Source organism: Felis catus, chromosome A1, assembly GCF_018350175.1.
Source record: "Felis catus isolate Fca126 chromosome A1, F.catus_Fca126_mat1.0, whole genome shotgun sequence".
NCBI classification, from domain to species: Eukaryota; Metazoa; Chordata; class Mammalia; order Carnivora; family Felidae; genus Felis; species Felis catus.
In genome coordinates this window covers 160,130,628-160,153,758 of record NC_058368.1, presented here as the reverse complement: position 1 = coordinate 160,153,758, position 23,131 = coordinate 160,130,628, and the positions used below count along the sequence as shown (strand labels likewise).

Genomic DNA, 23,131 nt, shown 5'->3' with positions numbered 1-23,131 from the left:
GCAAGTGTCCTGATTAATACAATTCAAAAGTGAAATTTCTGCCATATAAATAGTTAGAAAATGGAAAGAGACCAACTGAGTGTTGGTGTGGTAATGGCTGCAAAGATGTTCATGTCATAATTCCTGTATCTTATGACTATGTCACTTTACATGGTAAAAGGGAGTTTGTAGCTGGAATTAAATTCAGGTTTTTGAAATGAGGCAGTTGTCTGGGTAAACACAGGGTAATCAAAAGGGTCCTAAAAAGAGTGAGGCAGGAATCAGAGTCAGAAAGACAGAAAGCCAATTGCAGAGACAGGAAGAGGAAAGCAGAATTTGGAGGCATGAGCTTTGAAAATGGAAGAAGGACCATAAGCCAAGGAACATAGATGGTCTCTAGAAAATGGCAACAAACTCTGCCCCACAGCCTCTAGAAGAAATCAGCTCTCACAACATCTTGACTTTAATCCAGTGAAACTGATCTCAGACTTCTGACCTTTATAATGCCACAAGAACACATTTGTGTTATTTTAAACCACCAGGTTTCTGATAAATTGTTACAGCAGCCATCAGAAACTAATGCAGTTGGACATTTCATGGAAGCATTTTGTGTGCAATCCAATATTTTCTACATAATTAAGAGAGATATCCCTCTAACAAAGCTAAAATTAGATTTGGGGTATGCTGAATTGAGAGACAGAATATTGAACTCAAATATCTTCTCTACCTCTGACTACTGAGAGATCCTGGGAATAGTGACACCCGATAGCAATGAGCATAACCAGCACCCAAATCTTGGTTTCTAAATACCATTCCCCATTAAAAGAAGCAGGGCCCATTAGAGAGATGTCTGATTCTGGAGCTGAAGTTGGAAAATACAAGAAGAGTCTGGAACAGTATTTGTGCCGGGAAGTAATAAAGTACTCAATGAATGAAAAGGACATGCCAAATTAACACAGAAGCCAGCATGAAGGAACTTCTACTGACCAAATCAAGAACAATGTGGGCATCAAGATAAATAATCACAACACCTTATAGTTCATTTCGCAAAATAGGGATTTGTGAGTCCATATCAATGTAAATGAAGAGATAAACAAACAAACAAATAAATAAGAATTTTACACCAGAAGGACAACTAATAAATATAGAAGGAATGCTTAAATTAGAAAAATCAAACATTTGGCAACTGTTACCATTATAACACAATGAATTCAGGCAAAATATATAAATAGATACTGAAACTAATGAGTGAAAGTTTGACAAAGAATGGGATATCTACATAATTGCATATTAAAAGAATAAAAAAAAACTACCAAAAAAAAAAAACTTGCATTAAGCTAGCCCTGAAGTCCAATCTACTTCTGCACACAAACTCTTCCCAAATAATATTAATTTTAAAGAGAATCAAGTAAGTTTACAGTGAAGAAACCTGACGGACACCTCTTTAATCAAGAATTCAAAGTAAACATCACCAACAATGGAACAAATTAAAATCATAGACCACCTGATAGGATGCAATAAAAAGAATGCACCATCACTTCTGTGATTCTGTGATATTCCTGCTACATATACATAATCTGAGTCTGATCATGAGGAAGCCTAAAACAAATTGAGGTGTATTCTACCAAATAACTGGCCCATAAAGGTAAAAGATGAGTGAGATTCAAGGCTGAAGGAGATTGAAGAGAAATAGCTAAATGCAACATAAGATCCTGGACTGGATCTTTTTTCCTATAAAGCATATTATTGGGACAGTTGTCAAAACATGAATGGGGCCAGAAACAAGCTAGAAGTGATGGAGTAATATTAATTTCTTGACTTAGACAATTATACAATGTTTAGGTAGTATTATGTCCTTGCTTTTGGAATTAGACAGTAAGTATTGGAGTGTAATGGGCATCATGTCAGTAACTTACTTTCAAATGATTCAGACAAAAAAGTTCATTGTTCTCACAAATTTTTTACAAATTTAAAATTATTTCAAAATAAAGAGAAAAACATTTAATACTGTATTATTTTTTTTTAATAAGCCCAGAAACTACAGGTAGATTTGTGTGACTACAGGTGCTGGGGTCAGTACCATGGACAGATAAGGTTGCTTACATAGTCTTGATTATGCCTGGTCTTAATAACCAAAACAATTCTTAAAATGATGCATATAATTTAAAATACCACTTTGTGGAATTTGAGGTTGCACTATCCATAACTGTTTTCTCATTCAGACATCTATTACTGACACTAATGCATTTCTATTCTCGTTCTATAGAGAATATAACCTATGTAGTAGACATCAATGATTTTCTACTAGTATCTATTCCTCCTCTATCTTTCTAACATGATTCCACTCTTGTGCAGCCATCTACTTCTCACATCATTATCAATGTTTTTTAAATGAAGTTGATGGACCCTAGCCTCAAAAATTGGTTCAGGAATTAGCTTGTAACATAATATGGGCCAGGGAGTCATAAAGGAAGGTTTTCTGGATGTTTCTGGTAAGAAACTTCTTTGTTTTTAAAAGCAAATTAGACTACCCCTCAACTTCTATATGCTCCACTATAGACAGCTTAGATTTCCAAAAGACATTTTGCCTCCATGAGGCAAGTCAGCCTAAAGAAAAACCCATTGTACTAAAAGGAACAGGGGGCGCCTGGGTGGCGCAGTCGGTTAAGCGTCCGACTTCAGCCAGGTCACTATCTCGCGGTCCGTGGGTTCGTGCCCCGCGTCAGGCTCTGGGCTGATGGCTCAGAGCCTGGAGCCTGTTTCCGATTCTGTGTCTCCCTCTCTGTCTGCCCCTCCCCCATTCATGCTCTCTCTCTGTCCCAAAAATAAATAAATAAATAAAAGTTGAAAAAAAAATTAAAAAAAAAAAAAAAAGGAACAAAGTCAGAGAAAGTGCAAAGAAATGGAGCTACGCTCACTGAGTTAAGCTAGCCCTGACACCCATTCTGCCTTTGTGCATGACATTGTGAGCCAATTTAAACCAGTGGGATGGAAGTGAATCTTCTATCTCTTCCTTACTAAGTATGCTACCTGATACAATTTGTAATCTCAGGTTTGAAAAGGTGGCATATACAAGATAGTCTTTTCAGATAATTTCTTATTTTGTTCTTCTGAAGCCTAATAAGAGAATAGGAAGTAGAAAAAGAAAAATGAAGACCAGAGAAGAAAGCAAGTTAGTCTATTAGTTGAGAAGAAGTCCAGTGCTACATAGTTGTTTGCATATATATTTAGAAGAGGGCTGAGGTGGCTGGGTGGCTCAGTCTGTTGAGCATCCAACTCTTGATTTCAGCTCAGGTCATGCTCCCAGGGCCACGGGATTGAGCCCTGCATCAGGCACACTCAGCATGGAGCCTGCTTAAGATTCTCTTTCTTCCTCTACCACTCTCCCCCACTTGCACATGCACTCTTTCTCTCTAAAATTAAAAAAAAAAAAAAGAGGGAAAAAGTATTTTATTTTTTTCAATTTTTTTTGTTAGTGTTTATTTATTTTTGAGACAGAGACAGACAGAGCATGAGCGGGGAAGGGGCAGAGAGAAAAGAAAGAATCCAAAGCAGGCTCCAGGCTCTGAGTTGTCAGCACAGAGCCCGACGCGGGGCCCGACAAACCCGTGATATCAAGACCTGAGCTGAAGTAGGACACACAACCTACTGAGCCACCCAGGCGCTCCGTATTTTATTTATTTAACAAACGTGTGTAGCACTTACAATGTATATGGCACTGTTTGTATGTTTTATAATGTTAATTTATTTGATTCTTCCAACAATTTATGAGAAGATTTTATTGCTATCTTTCCCATTTTCAATTGAAGAAACTGAAACATTAGGAGGTTAAGTAACTGGCCTAAGTTCACACAGCCTCAAGTGGATCCAAATCACTGTTATATAAATATCAGACAGAGAAAAGATCATCAAATGAGAATACTTCAGAGTTATGTATTTATTATAGGATATGGCATGTGGTTAGTTCACATGCAAACCTAAGACTTGCATCAGAGAAACTAGATATTACTCAAGTATCAGAAAAATATAAATGAAATCATTAGCCATTTACCTAAAAATGTCTATGTTTATCTAAAACAGCACATGAGTAGATAGTAGCACAAACTCAGTAATTATGAAGTATGATGTATTACAGCAGAAAAACCTATTAAAAATAGAAAATTTTTTTCTATTAAGGGAAGCCTGTTAAATTGTTTGTGGTTAAAAGTAGAGGGTTTTTGGAGTATGTAGTGGGAAATCTGAATAATTTTGGTTGTCAACTAGGAAGCAGTAGCAAACATCATTTTCTTTTTTTGTTTAGTACTTTGGGTATTCTTGCTCATTCAAGTCTGCCTAATTGACACCTGAACTTCCTTTCTCAGCACCTTCACCTCCTTAGTCTATAATGTCCATAGAAGGTTTGTCTAGAAAATAAATGTTTCGCAGGCCTGAAAGGGTAAGAAAAAGGAAGCAGACCTCCAAGCTAAAGAAAGTCTGTTTGTATATGACTTAGGGACTTGCATGTCTCTGCTTGAATAAATCCATCTTGATTTTTTTTTTCTTTCAAAGTTGTCCTCTACGTGTGGAGTAGATGTAGAAAAGAAAAGGTCTGAAGACAGAACAAAGATGGGTAAGAAGGGACCTCTCTACAGTCTCCAAAGTACTTAATGATGCCTTCAAATATTTAAATGCTGCAGTGTCTAAATTTTAACAGGGTAAACACAATATTGAGTATAGAGTAAGTTTAACAGTATAATTTTAAGTGTTTCTGCTTGCTACAAGAAAACTAATCAGAAACAAGCCTTCAGTAGAACTTCCCTGGAGAGTTATTAAGCCACCTGGCTCATTCCAACCAGTCCCAAAGCCAAGATCAATTCTAAGAAGGCAATCAACCTTACTGTCGAACTGATTTGCTGCTCGGTAGTTAGTGTCTTCATTTTATCTATGTCTAATGTATGTTAGCTTTACTTTTTAAATTTTTCCATTTCTGGAAGTCAGAAAACATATTGTTATATTTATATTTCCCATAGAATGTAGAATACAGCAGCTAGTAAACAGATACACTTGAATAAATGAATTTAAAAGGCCACATGGCAGGAACTTTTGCCCTTACCCTTCCTGCCCCTCTCCTGGGGAATAGAGAGGGCGGTCGGTTCTCCTTGCGTGCAGTTCCAAATACTTTCCTGCTCAAACTGGGAACTGCCTGGCTTGGCTGATGGCAGGATATTTGGGGCCCAGGATGCCCTCTTTCTTCCCATAGTCTTGCCCATTTTTAAAAGTGCATCTCCAAGTGTTCCTTCCCTGACATAGAAAGAATGTTAGCTAATTTCAAAAGGACTGGATTTTATGGGGCGCCCGAGTAGCTCAGTCAGTTAAGTGTCTGACTCTTGATTTCAGCTCAGGTTATGATCTCACAGTTCATGGGTTCCAGCCCTGAGTCGCACTCTGTGCATATAGTGCAAAGTCAGCTTGTGATTCTCTCTCTCTCTCTCTCTCTCTCTCTCTCTCTCTCTCTCTCTCTGCCTCTCCCTTTCCCTCTGTTTCTCAAAAATACATAAACAAACATAAAAAGAAAATGGACTGGGTTTTAGTACTGACTCTTACTCTGACTTGCTGTGTGTCCTAACACAAGTTATTTAACTTTGTATCAGTTTGTTCAAACAGGAATTTGAACTGCAAAGGAGCTTAGGGACTGGTGCCCTAGAGGGCCCATATCCATGTTTTCTGTGACCACTATGGTATTTATGGTGTGGTTTTTTTTAATATTTTAAATCACTTGCTAACATTTTAGAGTGGAATTTTTTAGCAAAATATCAAAAAAATAGAGAAAACATTTTCCTAGTCCTATAGAATTTATAAAATAATTTTAAGTTTATTGTAGGTTTGTCATTTTATCTTGGATTCTATCATGTGTCGCTAGTCACAACCATGACTTATTTGATGGTGAGTAACTTAGCAGGAATGCATTCTCAATTTTAGGTTCCTGTGGGAAAATGCAATGTGTTTATAATGCATTTTCCAGAAATGAATTGGAAAAGTGAGGATTATCTTGCGACTTTATTTTATAAATTCAATGCCACTAAACTAGATTTAATTCTAGATATAATTAGCTTTGATTTCAGAGTTTACAAGTTTTGCTGATATGATAAAAATTTAGACTGTGACTAAGGCTAATATTTTCTTAAAAGTAACTTTGGTTGGTAACTGTGGAATATAAATAGTTGAAATTTGTACCAGGGCCAACCAAATTCGGTTCTGTTTTCTTTCAGCTGCTTGTCTTTTACATTAGAAAATAAAGGAAAGAAAAGCCAAAAATCTTAGGAATGTTTACCAAGTATCTAAGTTAGTTTTCAAATGCTATTTAAACAAATTGGGAAAAAAGGAAAACGGGCATAAAGTAATAATACGTGGAAACTTCTACAGGGAAATTTTACTTTAAAATTTGTTGCATGGTTTCAATGCATGTGTAAGTGTGCCTGTGTGTGGATTTCGGATACACGTTAGCTAACACAAATTAGAGCCACAGTAAATAAGTTGCAAACATATGAATAAGGTAGTGGAGTTTTTAGTCTTTGGATGGGCTGGCCTCTTGGAATTAGGTTAGATAATGTCAGCTTCTGAACTAGAATTGAATATGCTTTTATTAAGTTATCTGGGTAAGTAACATCCTGAACTAACACTGGAAATTGTAATGCTAGTGAATCTGGTTGGTCTACTAAAATCCTTTCAGGGAAACTAAATAAATAAGTAAATAAATAAATCTAATAAAAAAAAATAAGTGGCAGTCTGCATGATGTTTTTTAAAAGCTAGATTCAAAGGGTAAAAATCCCATTGTATTCAGTTCAGCTCTTTCAGGGAAAAGAGTTCCCAGATTTGATGGCTGACTTTCTGTATCAAATTAACTTGGTGCCCAGATATTTGATCAAATATTATTCTGGGTGTTTCTGTGTTTGGGGGTGAAATTAACATTTACATTGATAATCTGAGTAAAGCAGATTGCCCTCCCTAATGAGGGTGGGTGGGCTCATCCAATCTGTTGAAGGCCTGAAAACAAAATATGGTCCTCCACTAAGAAAAGAATATTCCTCCTAACTGACCGTGTAACTGACCTCCTAACTGACTGACTGTAGTTGGGACTTCAACTTTTTCCTGCCTTCGTACTCAATCTGAAACATTGGTTCTTCGGGTCTAAAGCCTGACAGCATCAGACTGGAACTATACCATCGGCTCTCCCCCAGCTGTTGACTCATCCTGTGGGTCTGGGACTTCTCAACTTCTAGCATCACATGAAACAATTATATTCCTTATAATAAATTCCTTATAATAAAAATATAGAAGGAAAGCTGAAAATCTTAGGAATGCATATCTATATCTATATCTATATCTATATCTATATCTATATCTATATCTATATAGTAGTATAGTAGGGTTCTCTAGAGAAACAGAACCAATAGGAAACGTGTGTGTGTATGTATATATGTGTATATATCTATATCTATATCTATATCTATGTCTATATCTATATAGATATATCTAGATATATATATCTATATCTATAGATATATCTAGATCTAGATATATCTATCTATAGATATATATATATATCTATAGATAGATATATCTATCTATAGATATAGATATCGATATCTATAGATATCTAGATCTAGATATATCTCTAGAGATATATCTAGATCTAGATATATCTATAGATATATCTAGATATATCTAGATGTGAGGCTATATGATTCCACTACAACTCAACACTACTGCTAACCCTTGGAATAACTACTAACCTATTAACTATGTATCAATGATGACGAGACATTGTCCGAGAGAGCACATTCCAAGGCCATCATACACCTATTGTTCAAAAAGGCCTTCGATATGGAATAATCCTCTTTATCATCTCAGAAGTATTCTTTTTCGCAGGCTTCTTCTGGGCCTTCTACCACTCAAGCCTAGCCCCAACCCCCGAGCTAGGGGGATGCTGACCGCCAACAGGCATTATTCCCCTGAATCCCCTGGAAGTTCCACTACTTAATACTTCCGTGCTTCTAGCCTCCGGAGTATCAATCACCTGAGCTCACCACAGTTTAATGGAGGGAAATCGAAAACACATGCTCCAAGCACTATTTATTACAATCTCTTTAGGAGTTTACTTTACACTCCTCCAAGCCTCCGAATATTATGAAACATCATTCACGATCTCGGACGGAGTATATGGATCTACCTTCTTCATAGCTACAGGATTCCATGGACTACATGTAATTATTGGCTCTACTTTCCTAATTGTATGCTTCTTACGCCAACTAAAATACCACTTTACATCAAATCACCATTTCAGATTTGAAGCCGCTGCTTGATATTGACACTTCGTAGACGTAGTTTGACTATTCCTATACGTTTCTATTTATTGATGAGGATCCTATTCCTTTAGTATTAATAAGTACAGTTGACTTCCAATCAACCAGTTTCGGTATAACCCGAAAAGGAATAATAAACGTAATACTCGCCTTACTTACCAACACACTCCTGTCTACACTGCTTGTGCTCATCGCATTCTGATTACCCCAACTAAACATCTATGCAGAAAAAGCAAGCCCCTATGAATGCGGATTTGATCCTATAGGGTCTGCCCGCTTACCCTTCTCCATAAAATTCTTCTTAGTAGCCATCACATTTTTGCTATTCGACCTAGAAATTGCACTACTACTCCCCCTTCCCTGAGCCTCACATCTAGATATATCTAGATATAGATATCGATATCTATAGATATCTAGATCTATATCTATATAGATATATCTAGATCTATATCTATAGATATATAGATCTAGATATCTATAGATCTATATCTATATCTATAGATCTATATCTATATCGATATATCTAGATCTATATCTATAGATATATATCTATAGATATATATCTATATCTATATATATCTATATCTATATCTATAGATCTATATAGATATAGATAGATGTATAGATATAGATCTATAGATCTATAGATCTATATCTAGATCTATAGATCTATAGATCTATATCTATAGATCTATATCTAGATCTATAGATCTATAGATCTATATCTATAGATACAGATATATATAAATATATAGATCTATATCTATATCTATAGATATAGATATATATAGAGAGAGATATATAGATCTATATCTATAGATATAGATAGATAGATAGATATCTATATCTATAGATATATAGATCTAGAGATAGACCTACATAGATATGTAGATCTAGATATAGATCTAGATATAGATATAGATATAGATATAGATATAGATATACACACATATATACATACACACACACGTTTCCTATTGGTTCTGTTTCTCTAGAGAACCCTACTATACTAGACCATTCACAACATGAGTTCACTAGTCTGTTCATCATGTACATTTCTATTTTAGAGAAGGATCCATGATACTGTCTTATCTTGAAGGTAGTAAGCTTTGGGAACATCCAACTCTTTTGTATTTTCTTTAAATTGTTTTATTAACTTTATGATATTAATTTGGTTTCACAGGGTCTTCATCATCAGTAAAAGAATAGGTAGACCACTAAAAAAGTAATTTCCAGAATTCTTATCTAGAAATTTCATGTTTAACCAAGTAACTTTGAAAGATTATTAAACATTTCTTTAGACTATATCTGTCAGGGCGCCTGGGTGGCTCAGTTGGTTAAGCGGCCGACTTCGGCTCAGGTCATGATCTCACAGCCCGTGAGTTCGAGCCCCGCATCAGGCTCTGTGCTGACAGCTCAGAGCCTGGAGCCTGTTTTGGATTCTGTGTCTCCCTCTCTCTGACCCTCCCCCATTCATGCTCTGTCTCTCTCTGTCTCAAAAATAAATAAACGTTAAAAAAAATTTAGAATATATCTGTCTTCTAAAACCTGGTTTTTCTGGGACGGACTCAATATATAAAAGTGCTCAGAACAAAGGTTAAAGAGCAAATTCTAGGTTGAAGATGGCTGCATGTTCCATACAACCGTTCTGAAACACAGAACTTCAATCATCCCTTCTCCTTCCGCACCCCCGACCTTCATCTTTCTGCTGTGCCCCCACCCCATTGGCAACATCACTAAATTTCAGAATTTTCCACATTACATAATATTTATGGAACAGATGTTAAGTGTATTCTAATTTCAATTTCCAATTCAGATTCATTAGTACTGGCTGTCTTATCCATTATGTTGTGAATTAACAAGCAAGTGTAGACCATTGACAGAAATGATTAATTAGCTATATCTTCCATGAGTGAGGCGGAAAGCAGTGGTTGCAAAAGTTATGCATTCACCATCCCTTCTTTAGATTTTTTGACATCCTTTTAAAATATACATGAAAAACAATGTTGTAGAATAATTTATTAAGATAATAATTTCTGCCTTATCCCCACTCCTATATGACAGTCTCAGAAGAAATGCAATTTTAATTTGATTACTGCTACCCAGACTTAGAAATAGGAACCTCTACCATTGTACTGATTTCCTTTCCTGTTAACAGCTTTGGGTTTCAGAGGCAGAAAGAGTTTGTTGGACATCAAGAATACAACTCCTTTTTAGGCTTTTGACTGGGACTCAAAGCACCTGTGGTTACTAGATTGGGTAATCCCAGTAGAAGGAGTGGAGAGAGACTGTGCTTAGAGTAATTTTAGAAAAGGGCTCATCCTAGAGAAGAAAGAATAGCTCCTGGGAGACTAGTGAAGGCATTGGAGGACTTTATGGTTTTCATATTTAGTGCACATTCGCATACTTTTGCTCACAGTGCCAGAGACTAAAAAGAACAGAAAGCTTTTAGACATCTCTGGAATCCTGGCCTCAAAGACCTAAGGCTCTTCACAAAGAAGAGGTCACAAAGCCTAAGGTCAGCACAGAAAACCTGTGTGAAGCCATCTGAGTATTTCCAGAGCAGCAGTACTTAAAAAATGTTAGAGAAGCCACTCTTCCAGCAGCATCACTTGTTAGGAGGAATATTAAATGACAACCAACACAATGGATGAAGGACCAGGATCTTCTCCCATTTTTCACACACTTGAATGTTTGCACAATCCTAAAGAAAAGTAGTAATTTACCCATACACACACACACACACACACACACACACACACACACACACACACAAGATTACACTAAAAGTACAGGCCTCAAATCCACATTAGTTGTAAAAAAAAATGTCATATATTGTTCCCCCAAAATTGCAGATCAAAATCATACCTGATACACAAGATTTATAAAAGAACAGAAAAAATATAAGATAATTTAAAATAAGGTCAAATTCATTGCATCACTAGAAGTTCCACAAAGCTGGGCAGAGGTCAGAGGATCTCATGGGTAAATGAGAGGAATAAAGAATGAGGACTGAGACACTAACCCATTTGTCCAAGATCACACAGCTAGGGTAAGAGAGCTAAAATACTAACAGAAGTCTTCTGCTCCCTGTGAGACTAAAGAGCCACGGGGATTCAGTATTAAGAAGCATGATTCATGTTATACTTTTGGAACTATGTAAGGGACTGGAGATCAGGTGGCTGAAAGTGTTCCATGGAGCCTCTGTGCATATTAGGAAGGACTGAACAGAGAATCATTAGGAATAGGGTGGTACAACCATAATACCCCAAATCATGTGTGACAGGTAAGGCACTGTGGCAGACTGAGAAACTGCAGATGGGATTTGGAGTCAGGCAGACCTGAATTCTTGTCACCTCTTTGAGAAATGCATGTAGGGGCACCTGGGTGGCTCAGTTTGTTAAGCGTCTGACTTTGGCTCAGGTCATGATCTCACAGTTTGTGAGCTCGAGCCCTGCATGGGGCTCTATGCTGACAGCTCAGAGCCTGGAGGCTGTTTCAGAGTCTGTGTCTCTTTCTCTCTCTGCCCCTCCCCCCCACCCCCCACTCACACTCAGCCTCCCTCCCCCTCTCTCTCTCTCAAAAATAAATAAAAATTTAAAAATTTAAAAAAGAAAAATTAAATGCATGTAATGTGCCCAGGACATAGTAGGTACTGGATCCACATACTTTGAATAGAGGTGCAGTGAGCCTGATTCAAAACTTTAGGAAAGAATCTGCTACAACAGATTAAAATATCACAGGAAGTTTCCTGAAGTAATTCAGGAAAAGAATTACCTATAGGTGCAGGTTTCATAGCTTTGACCTGTGGTTTGTTTTGAAAGTGGGTGCTTTTTATTTAAATTTTTTTTTCAACGTTTATTTATTTTTGGGACAGAGAGAGAGCATGAACGGGCAAGGGGCAGAGAGAGAGAGGGAGACACAGAATCGGAAACAGGCTCCAGGCTCTGAGCCATCAGCCCAGAGCCCGACGCGGGGCTCGAACTCACGGACCGCGAGATCGTGACCTGGCTGAAGTCGGACGCTTAACCGACTGCGCCACCCAGGCGCCCCGAAAGTGGGTGCTTTTTAAACTTTTATTTACAACTTTAATATTTATGTTATCTATATTTGTTATATATCGCAATATTTACTGAATTTCTGTTGACTTCCAAACTTCTGTGAAACCTTGATCTTACCAATTCCACTTTCATCATGCCCGTTATAATTCAGGAACAGATTCCTGAAAGTTGGCAGGAAATTAACATATTCCAAACTTCACTGTTTTCCCATCTGCTAGTAGACTCTTGATTTCTATACTTGCAGTCAATATTTTTTCTTTATAAAAAAAAAACATAAAGGAAAAGAAAGGGGAAAAAAGATTATTTGGATATTTTTTTTTCTTCTTAATGGCACCCTACCAATCTATGTTGCTGATTAAGCCATTCCCTAAACGTTTTAAATGAGAAAAATCATTTCTTATAAAATAAGACTTATAATTGTGCTCATACTTACTTTTATTTAACTTTATTAGTTATTAAACTATATATCACAAAACTAGATCAATAATGGATACACACAGACACGCATTCATATATGTGCTTTATAACCTCTTGCAAGTTATTCAGATAAATACTCTAATGGAAAAACAAGGAGCTTTCCATTTGAATCAGTTTTTCTATTTGACTAGTTTTATTCAGATTATATAAAATAGGTTAGAATGTGGCTGAATAGTCAGCTTGTTAATTGCTCTCTGAACAAGTTCTAAATGTGTCATTATTATCTAAATAATGAATAATTATGATCATGATTTCAATATGGAATAACTTGCCCTTGGCTTTTATTTCTTGAGAGATGTAATATCCCTTCAATTGCTTTCAATCAGATGTGACATCTTCTGTACATTGATAGATGTAGTATTGATATACATGCTTTTGATGTAGAAAATTCTCTTTTTCATCTTTGATTAAGATGAATTATTACATTGCAACAGCTACTCTCCCAATTGTCAGTTGCCTAGCCAGCTTACTACTCACTCACCACCACAACATTTCAGTAGTTTTAAAAAGCATGTTCAACAAATACATTTGTGTTTCTACATATAAAATCCAGTTTCTTTTCTCCTGATACAAAGGACATAGAAACTTCTATTTACCCCCTGGTAAAAATTTGTTGCTTTTGCTGCCTGACTTTCTTTGTACTTCTAATCAGAGCAGCCCAATTTTCCTTTGGATAATCTCCCTTAACCCATGCCCAAACCTTGTGATGTGAGTGGAGCTGATCATACCAGTTCCCCAGCCACCTTATTTATCTCTAAGAATAGGCCTCTGAACAAACTTGGCCCCTGAATTTTAGTCCTCATGGACCAGCCACAGTGAATGATTCAGAGTTAGGGACATAACCCAGTCAGATGAATCAAAATGTCAAAATCATTCCCTATGACTAGTTGGTACCAAAAAAAAAAAAAAAAAAAAAAAAAGGAAAAGATAAATTAGGCTAAGAATGAGACCCAAATCTTGCTGACAGTTTTTGACTCTCTGGATTCAGTTATGAATAAATCTGGAGATCTTCTCTTGGACCACTCAATTATATAAGCCATTCGTTTTTAAGAAATGGATTAAGATGGTTTTTTATTTGCTTGCAACCAAATGATCTCTGATTAATAAGCCGATGATTGCATTCTTTTCTATTTTGATAATACATTATTCAAGATAGGATAAACTGGTGAAATAAATAAAATTTGAAATCTCACTTAATACGACAAAGATTTTATTCTGTTCACATCACAGTCCAGTAAAGTTGGCATGCCTTTTTTTTTTCTGGCTGTGGTACATTAGAGCGCACATAGTTTCCAACATACTTCCAGACTAGAAGAAACAGGAGAAAACATCCTGGTTTTCAGTGGCTTGTACTAAATATCTCACAGGTCACTACTGCTCACAGCCTACTGTCCAATCTGACCACTTGGCATCAAAACTAATTTAAAAGGGAGTATATTCATATTCACTGTATGAGTCAGGGTTCTCCAGAGAAAAAGAGCTGATAGTGTGTGTATGTGTATATGTGTATGTGGAGAGAGAGAGAGAGAGAGAGAGAGAGAGAGAGAGAGAGAGACACTTCTTTTAAGGAATTGGCTCACACAATTGTAGGGGCCAGTAAATTTTATTATTTATTTATTTATTTAACATTTATTTATTATTGAGAGACAGAGAGAGACAGAGCATGAGCAGGGGAGAAGCAGAGAGAGGAGGAGACAGAATCCGAAGCAGGATCCAGGCTCCAAGCTGTCAGCACAGAAACCAACGCGGGGCTCAAACCCACAAACTACGAGATCATGACCTGAGCCAAAGTCGGACGCTCAACCAACTGAGCCACCCAGGCACCCCCGTGCCAGTAAATTTTAAATCCATAAAGCAACAGACTGGAAAAGGCAGAAGTTGATGCTACAGAGGCAGAAATTCTTCTTCAGAAAACCTCAGTTTTCGCTCTGAAGGCCTTTAATTATTGTATAAAGCCCACCTACATTACTTAAAGTCAACTGATTATAAGTGTTAGCCACATATACAAAATACCTTCATAGAAACTCCTAGATTGGTGTTTGATTAAACAACTATATACTATAGACTAGCCAAGTTGACACATTAAATTTACCATCACACTGTCTCTGCCACAGATTAAATGCCCTTATAATTTTATTTTCATAACATTGTTGTAAAGATGAACATCTCTTCCATATGCTGGGATTTTACAGTCATGTCCTATTGTTCAACATATTCTATGTAGTTTCTCCCCATGCCATGAGGCTAAATGTTTTAACAATATAAAAAATATTTCTCCGGTCATCAGAATGCTAATTCATTTCTGTAATCTTAACTAAATTCTAATGCTATATTTTTAACTGTTTCCATTTATGCATTTATTCATTCATTCAATTAGTACTTTTGAGTACCTCCTATAAGCTATGCACACCAAAGATCACCTTTTCAAGTCAGATATCTGCATCTTCATATTGTGGGGAAATAAGTAACTATGGTAAGCATGTAATGCTTTGTAACAAATCGTCCCAAAACTTGGAGGCTCAAAGCAAGAAAAACTATCTTTCATGGTTTCTGTGGATCCACAGAAACAGCTTGACTGGGTAGTTCTTTCTCAGGGTCTTTTATGAGAGTGCAGTCAGGTTTTTTGTTTCTCTTTTTGTTTTAATTTATTTTTGAGAGAGAGAGAGAACTCATGAGTTGGGGAGGAGCAGAGAGAAGGGGAGACAGAGGATCTGAAATGGGCTCTGCACTGACAGCAAAGAGGTCAATGTGGCGATCAAACTCCCAAACCATGAGATCATGACCTGAGTAGGAGTTGGATGCTTAACCACTGAGCCACCCAGGTGCCCCGCAAAGTGGCTCACTCATTTATCTGGCAAGTTGAAAAAGATTTCAGGTGTTGTCTACCTGGGCCTCCCCACAGGGCTGCCTATGAGTCCTTATACTTGGCTTTCCTCAGAATGAAGACCCAAAAGTCACCAAGGCAGAAGCTGTAATGCCTTATATGACCCAGGTTTGAAGTCACACATTGTCCCTTCCACGGACTTCTGTTATTTACACAGACCAGCTCTGAATCATGTGGGAGGAAATTACGTAAGATCATGGATTCTAGCAGGTAATGATCATGGTGGGCCATCTTGCAGGCCAGTGACCACAAAAACATATGCCAATTCTTTGCTTGAATTACTTTCTGTTTAGAGATCCAGCTGGTTTACCCATCTGAATATATGGTTCTGTAATTCATGTATTCAGATCTGACTAGGTCAGGGCTGAGATTTCAGTTACATTTAGTATGGATCTAAAGCCTCTACCTTAAGTGAAGATAACATGTGGGGGAAAATACACTACTGGGGCACCTAGGTGGCCCAGTTGGTTGAGTTTCCAACTTTGGCTTGGGTCATGAGCTCACATTTCATGAGTTTGAACCCCACTTGGGACTACCTGCTGTCAGCACGGAGCCTGCTTCAGATCATCTGTTCCCATCTCTCTCTGACCCTTCCCCGCTCATGCTCTCTCTCAAAAATAAATAAACATTAAAAAAAATCATAAACCAGTTATATATTAACACCTGCTTCAAACAAAAGTTGATAGAAAAAAATTCTTTGAATTAAAAAAAAAGCTAACCATATAAATTCAAGAAACCATCCTCAGTTTTCCCTTCCCAATTGTACAGGACTTCTAGTAAACCCATTTATATTTGGCCCCCAACCCATGGGTTGAGAATCATTCATCTTCAAGTTTCAACCAGGTAGTTCAACTAATAATACTACAGAGACTTATTTAAAGAGATGTTCAAAATAAACTATTTACAAAATTCTAAGTTAATTGAACAAAGAAATGTTTATTTTTTTTTTCAAAATTAAACAATCTATGTTTTATTACTTAAAGGAAAAGTTGAGGGGCACCTGGATGGCTCAGTCGGTTAAGCATCTGACTTCAGCTCAGGTCATGATCTCACGGACAGTGAGTTCAAGCCCTGCGTCGGGCTCTGTGCTGACAGCTCAGAGCCTGGAGCCTGTTTCAAATTCTGTGCCTCCCTCTCTCTCTGCCCCTCTCCTGCCCATGCTCTCTCTCTCTCTCTCTCTCTGTCTCTCTCTCTCTCCCTCCCAAAAGTAAATAAACATTTAGAAAAAAATTTTTTAAAGGAAAACTTGATTGGGGTGCCTGGGTGGCTCAGTCGGTTAAGCGTCCGACTTCAGCTCAGGTCACGATCTCACAGTCCGTGAGTTCGAGCCCCACATCGGGCTCTAGGCTGATGGCTCAGAGCCTGGAGCCTGCTTCCAGTTCTGCGTCTCCCTCTTTCTCTGCCCCTCCCCCGTTCATGCTCTGTCTCTCTCTGTCTCAAAAATAAATGAACGTTAAAAAAAAAAAAATAAAGGAAAACTTGATAGCATAGGAAGAGTTTTAATGTTTCAATTAATGGAAAATTATATTGTAATTTTCTTAAAACTGTTTAACATCCTAGTATACCATAGATTTATTACCACTGTCTTTACTTTAAAAGGTATTAATATGAGTGGACTAATTAAAAACAAAATATAACTCACCTACACCCAACTCTCCTTTCCCAAGGCTTTATATTGCAAGTTTATGTACCCTTTGGATGGAAACCAGAAAAATGACTTTTTCTTGATTAAAAGAAATTGGCTTGAGAAGCGGCAAGATGGCGGCTTAGGAGGACGCTGGGCTCACCGCGCGTCCTGCTGATCACTTAGATTCCACCTACACCTGCCTAAATAACCCAGAAAACCGCCAGAGGATTAGCAGAACGGAGTCGCCGGAGCCAAACGCAGACGAGAGGCCCACGGAAGAGGGTAGGAAGGGCGGCGAGGCGGTGCGCGCTCCACGGACTACCGGGAGGGAGCCGGGGCGGAGGGGCGGCTCGCCGGCCAAGCAGAGCCCCCGAGTCTGGCTGGCAAAAGCGGAGGGGCCTGACGGACTGTGTTCCGACAGCAAGCGCGACTTAGCATCTGGGAGGTCATAAGTTAACAGCTCTGCTCAGAAAGCGGGAAGGCTGGAGAACAAAGGGAGGGAGAGCTGCTGAGCCACCGGATGACAGAGCTCAGTTTGGTGGGGAACAAAGGCGCTCGCCAGCGCCATCTCCCCCACCCATCCCCCAGCCAAAATCCCAAAGAGAACCAGTTCCTGCCAGGGAACTTGCTCGCTCCGTGCAAACACCCAACTCTGTGCTTCTGCAGAGCCAAACCTCCGGCAGCGGATCTGACTCCCTCCCACTGCCACAGGGCCCCTCCTGAAGAGGATCACCTAAGGAGAAGCGATCTAAGCCTGCCCCTCCTGCCCCTGTGCACCTTGCCTACCCACCCCAGCTAATACGCCAGATCCCCAGCATCACAAGCCTGGCAGTGTGCAAGTAGCCCAGACGGGCCACACCACCCCACAGTGAATCCTGCCCCTAGGAGAGGGGAAGAGAAGGCACACACCAGTCTGACTGTGGCCCCAGCGGTGGGCTGGGGGCAGACATCAGGTCTGACTGCGGCCCCGCCCACCAACTCCAGTTATACACCACAGCACAGGGGAAGTGCCCTGCAGGTCCTCACCATGCCAGGGACTATCCAAAATGACCAAGCAGAAGAATTCCCCTCAGAAGAATCTCCAGGAAATAACAACAGCTAATGAGCTGATCAAAAAGGATTTAAATAATATAACAGAAAGTGAATTTAGAATAATAGTCATAAAATTATCGCTGGGCTTGAAAACAGTATAGAGGACAGCAGAGAATCTCTTGCTACAGAGATCAAGGGACTAAGGAACAGTCACGAGGAGCTGAAAAACGCTTTAAACGAAATGCATAACAAAATGGAAACCACCACAGCTCGGCTTGAAGAGGCAGAGGAGAGAATAGGTGAACTAGAAGATAAAGTTATGGAAAAAGAGGAAGCTGAGAAAAAGAGAGATAAAAAAATCCAGGAGTATGAGGGGAAAATTAGAGAACTAAGTGATACACTAAAAAGAAATAATATACGCAGAATTGGTATCCCAGAGGAGGAAGAGAGAGGGAAAGGTGCTGAAGGGGTACTTGAAGAAATTATAGCTGAGAACTTCCCTGAACTGGGGAAGGAAAAAGGCATTGAAATCCAAGAGGCACAGAGAACTCCCTTCAGACGTAACTTGAATCGATCTTCTGCACGACATATCATAGTGAAACTGGCAAAATACAAGGATACAGAGAAAATTCTGAAAGCAGCAAGGGGTAAACGTGCCCTCACATATAAAGGGAGACCTATAAGACTCGTGACTGATCTCTCTTTTGAAACTTGGCAGGCCAGAAAGAATTGGCACGAGATTTTCAGGGTGCTAGACAGAAAAAATATGCAGCTGAGAATCCTTTATTCAGCAAGTCTGTCATTTAGAATAGAAGGAGAGATAAAGGTCTTCCCAAACAAACAAAAACTGAAGGAATTTGTCACCACTAAACCAGCCCTACAAGAGATCCTAAGGGGGACCCTGTGAGACAAAGTCCCAGAGACATCACTACAAGCATAAAACATACAGACATCACAATGACTCTAAACCCATATCTTTCTATAATAACACTGAATGTAAATGGATTAAATGCGCCAACCAAAAGACATAGGGTATCAGAATGGATAAAAAAACAAGACCCATCTATTTGCTGTCTACAAGAGACTCATTTTAGACCTGAGGACACCTTTACATTGAGAGTGAGGGGATGGAGAACTATTTATCATGCGACTGGAAGCCAAAAGAAAGCTGGAGTAGCCATACTTATATCAGACAAACTAGACTTTAAATTAAAGGCTGTAACAAGAGATGAAGAAGGACATTATATAATAGTTACAGGGTCTATCCATCAGGAAGAGCTAACAATTATAAATGTCTATCCGCCGAATACCGGAGCCCCCAGATATATAAAACAATTACTCATAAACATAAGCAACCTTATTGATAAGAATGTGGTAATTGCAGGGGACTTTAACACCCCACTTACAGAAATGGACAGATCATCTAGACACACGGTCAATAAAGAAACAAGGGCCCTGAATGAGACATTGGATCAGATGGACTTGACAGATATATTTAGAACTCTGCATCCCAAAGCAACAGAATATACTTTCTTCTCGAGTGCACATGGAACATTCTCCAAGATAGATCATATACTGGGTCACAAAACAGCCCTTCATAAGTTCACAAGAATTGAAATTATACCATGCATACTTTCAGACCACAATGCTATGAAGCTTGAAATCAACCACAGAAAAAAGTCTGGAAAACCTCCAAAGGCATGGAGGTTAAAGAACACCCTACTAACGAATGAGTGGGTCAACCAGGCAATTAGAGAAGAAATTAAAACATATATGGAAACAAACGAAAATGAAAATACAACAATCCAAACGCTTTGGGACGCAGCGAAGGCAGTCCTGAGAGGAAAATACATTGCAATCCAGGCCTATCTCAAGAAACAAGAAAAATCCCAAATACAAAATCTAACAGCACACCTAAAGGAACTAGAAGCAGAACAGCAAAGGCAGCCTAAACCCAGCAGAAGAAGAGAAATAATAAAGATCAGAGCAGAAATAAACAATATAGAATCTAAAAAAACTGTAGAGCAGATCAATGAAACCAAGAGTTGGTTTTTTGAAAAAATAAACAAAATTGACAAACCTCTAGCCAGGCTTCTCAAAAAGAAAAGGGAAATGACCCAAATAGATAAAATCATGAATGAAAATGGAATGATTACAACCAATCCCTCAGAGATACAAACAATTATCAGGGAATACTATGAAAAATTATATGCCAACAAATTGGACAACCTGGAAGAAATGGACAAATTCCTGAACACCCACACTCTTCCAAAACTCAATCAGGAGGAAATAGAAAGCTTGAACAGACCCATAACCAGCGAAGAAATTGAATCGGTTATCAAAAATCTCCCAACAAATAAGAGTCCAGGACCAGATGGCTTCCCAGGGGAGTTCTACCAGACGTTTAAAGCAGAGATAATACCTATCCTTCTCAAGCTATTCCAAGAAATAGAAGGGGAAGGAAAACTTCCAGACTCATTCTATGAAGCCAGTATTACTTTGATTCCTAAACCAGACAGAGACCCAGTAAAAAAAGAGAACTACAGGCCAATATCCCTGATGAATATGGATGCAAAAATTCTCAATAAGATACTAGCAAATCGAATTCAACGGCATATAAAAAGAATTCTTCACCATGATCAAGTGGGATTCATTCCTGGGATGCAGGGCTGGTTCAACATTCGCAAATCAATCAACGTGATACATCACATTAACAAAAAAAAAGAGAAGAACCATATGATCCTGTCAATCGATGCAGAAAAGGCCTTTGACAAAATCCAGCACCCTTTCTTAATAAAAACCCTTGAGAAAGTCGGGATAGAAGGAACATACTTAAAGATCATAAAAGCCACTTATGAAAAGCCCACAGCTAACATCATCCTCAACGGGGAAAAACTGAGAGCTTTTTCCCTGAGATCAGGAACACGATAAGGATGCCCACTCTCACCGCTGCTGTTTAACATAGTGCTGGAAGTGCTAGCATCAGCAATCAGAAAACAAAAGGAAATCAAAGGCATCAAAATTGGCAAAGATGAAGTCAAGCTTTCGCTTTTTGCAGATGACATGATATTATACATGGAAAATCCGATAGACTCCACCAAAAGTCTGCTAGAACTGATACAGGAATTCAGCAAAGTTGCAGGATACAAAATCAATGTACAGAAATCAGTTGCATTCTTATACACTAACAATGAAGCAACAGAAAGACAAATAAAGAAACTGATCCCATTCACAATTGCACCAAGCAGCATAAAATACCTATGAATAAATCTAACCAAAGATGTAAAGGATCTGTATGCTGAAAACTATAGAAAGCTTATGAAGGAAATTGAAGAAGATTTAAAGAAATGGAAAGACATTCCCTGCTCATGGATTGGAAAAATAAATATTGTCAAAATGTCAATACTACCCAAAGCTATCTACACATTCAATGCAATCCCAATCAAAATTGCACCAGCATTCTTCTAGAAACTAGAACAAGCAATCCTAAAATTCATATGGAACCACAAAAGGCCCCAAATAGCCAAAGGAATTTTGAAGAAGAAGACCAAAGCAGGAGGCATCACAATCCCAGACTTTAGCCTCTACTACAAAGCTGTCATCATCAAGCCAGCATGGTATTGGCACAAAAACAGACACATAGACCAATGGAATAGAATAGAAACCCCAGAACTAGACCCACAAACGTATGGCCAACTCATCTTTGACAAAGCAGGAAAGAACATCCAATGGAAAAAAGACAGCCTCTTTAACAAATGGTGCTGGGAGAACTGGACAGCAACATGCAGAAGGTTGAAACTAGACCACTTTCTCACACCATTCACAAAAATAAACTCAAAATGGATAAAGGACCTAAATGTGAGACAGGAAACCATCAAAACCTTAGAGGAGAAAGCAGGAAAAGACCTCTCTGACCTCAGCCGTAGCAATCTCTTACTCGACACATCCCCAAAGGCAAGGAAATTAAAAGCAAAAATGAATTACTGGGACTTGATGAAGATAAAAAGCTTCTGCACAGCAAAGGAAACAACCAACAAAACTAAAAGGCAACCAACGGAATGGGAAAAGATATTTGCAAATGACATATCGGACAAAGGGCTAGTATCCAAAATCTATAAAGAGCTCACCAAACTCCACACCTGAAAAACAAATAACCCAGTGAAGAAATGGGCAGAAAACATGAATAGACACTTCTCTAAAGAAGACATCCGGATGGCCAACAGGCACATGAAAAGATGTTCAGCGTCGCTCCTTATCAGGGAAATACAAATCAAAACCACACTCAGGTATCACCTCACGCCAGTCAGAGTGGCCAAAATGAACAAATCAGGAGACTATAGATGCTGGAGAGGATGTGGAGAAACGGGAACCCTCTTGCACTGTTGGTGGGAATGCAAATTGGTGCAGCCGCTCTGGAAAGCAGTGTGGAGGTTCCTCAGAAAATTAAAAATAGACCTACCCTATGACCCAGCAATAGCACTGCTAGGAATTTATCCAAGGGATACAGGAGTACTGATGCATAGGGCCACTTGTACCCCAATGTTCATAGCAGCACTCTCAACAATAGCCAAATTATGGAAAGAGCCTAAATGTCCACCAACTGATGAATGGATAAAGAAATTGTGGTTTATATACACAATGGAATATTACGTGGCAATGAGAAAAAATGAAATATGGCCTTTTGTAGCAACGTGGATGGAACTGGAGAGTGTGATGCTAAGTGAAATA

At 38.5% G+C, this 23,131-nt stretch overlaps 1 long non-coding RNA gene across 2 annotated transcripts in view; it reads right to left on the bottom strand.

The window, feature by feature from the left end:
* The window catches only part of LOC109502464, a 97,124-nt gene that overhangs the window by 61,550 nt on the left and 12,443 nt on the right, over nt 1-23,131 (bottom strand). For both annotated transcript variants that reach the window (XR_006583396.1, XR_006583397.1), the window contains exon 4: nt 12,501-12,639. This is a non-coding gene — a long non-coding RNA (uncharacterized LOC109502464). The remainder of the gene's footprint in view (nt 1-12,500; nt 12,640-23,131) is intronic.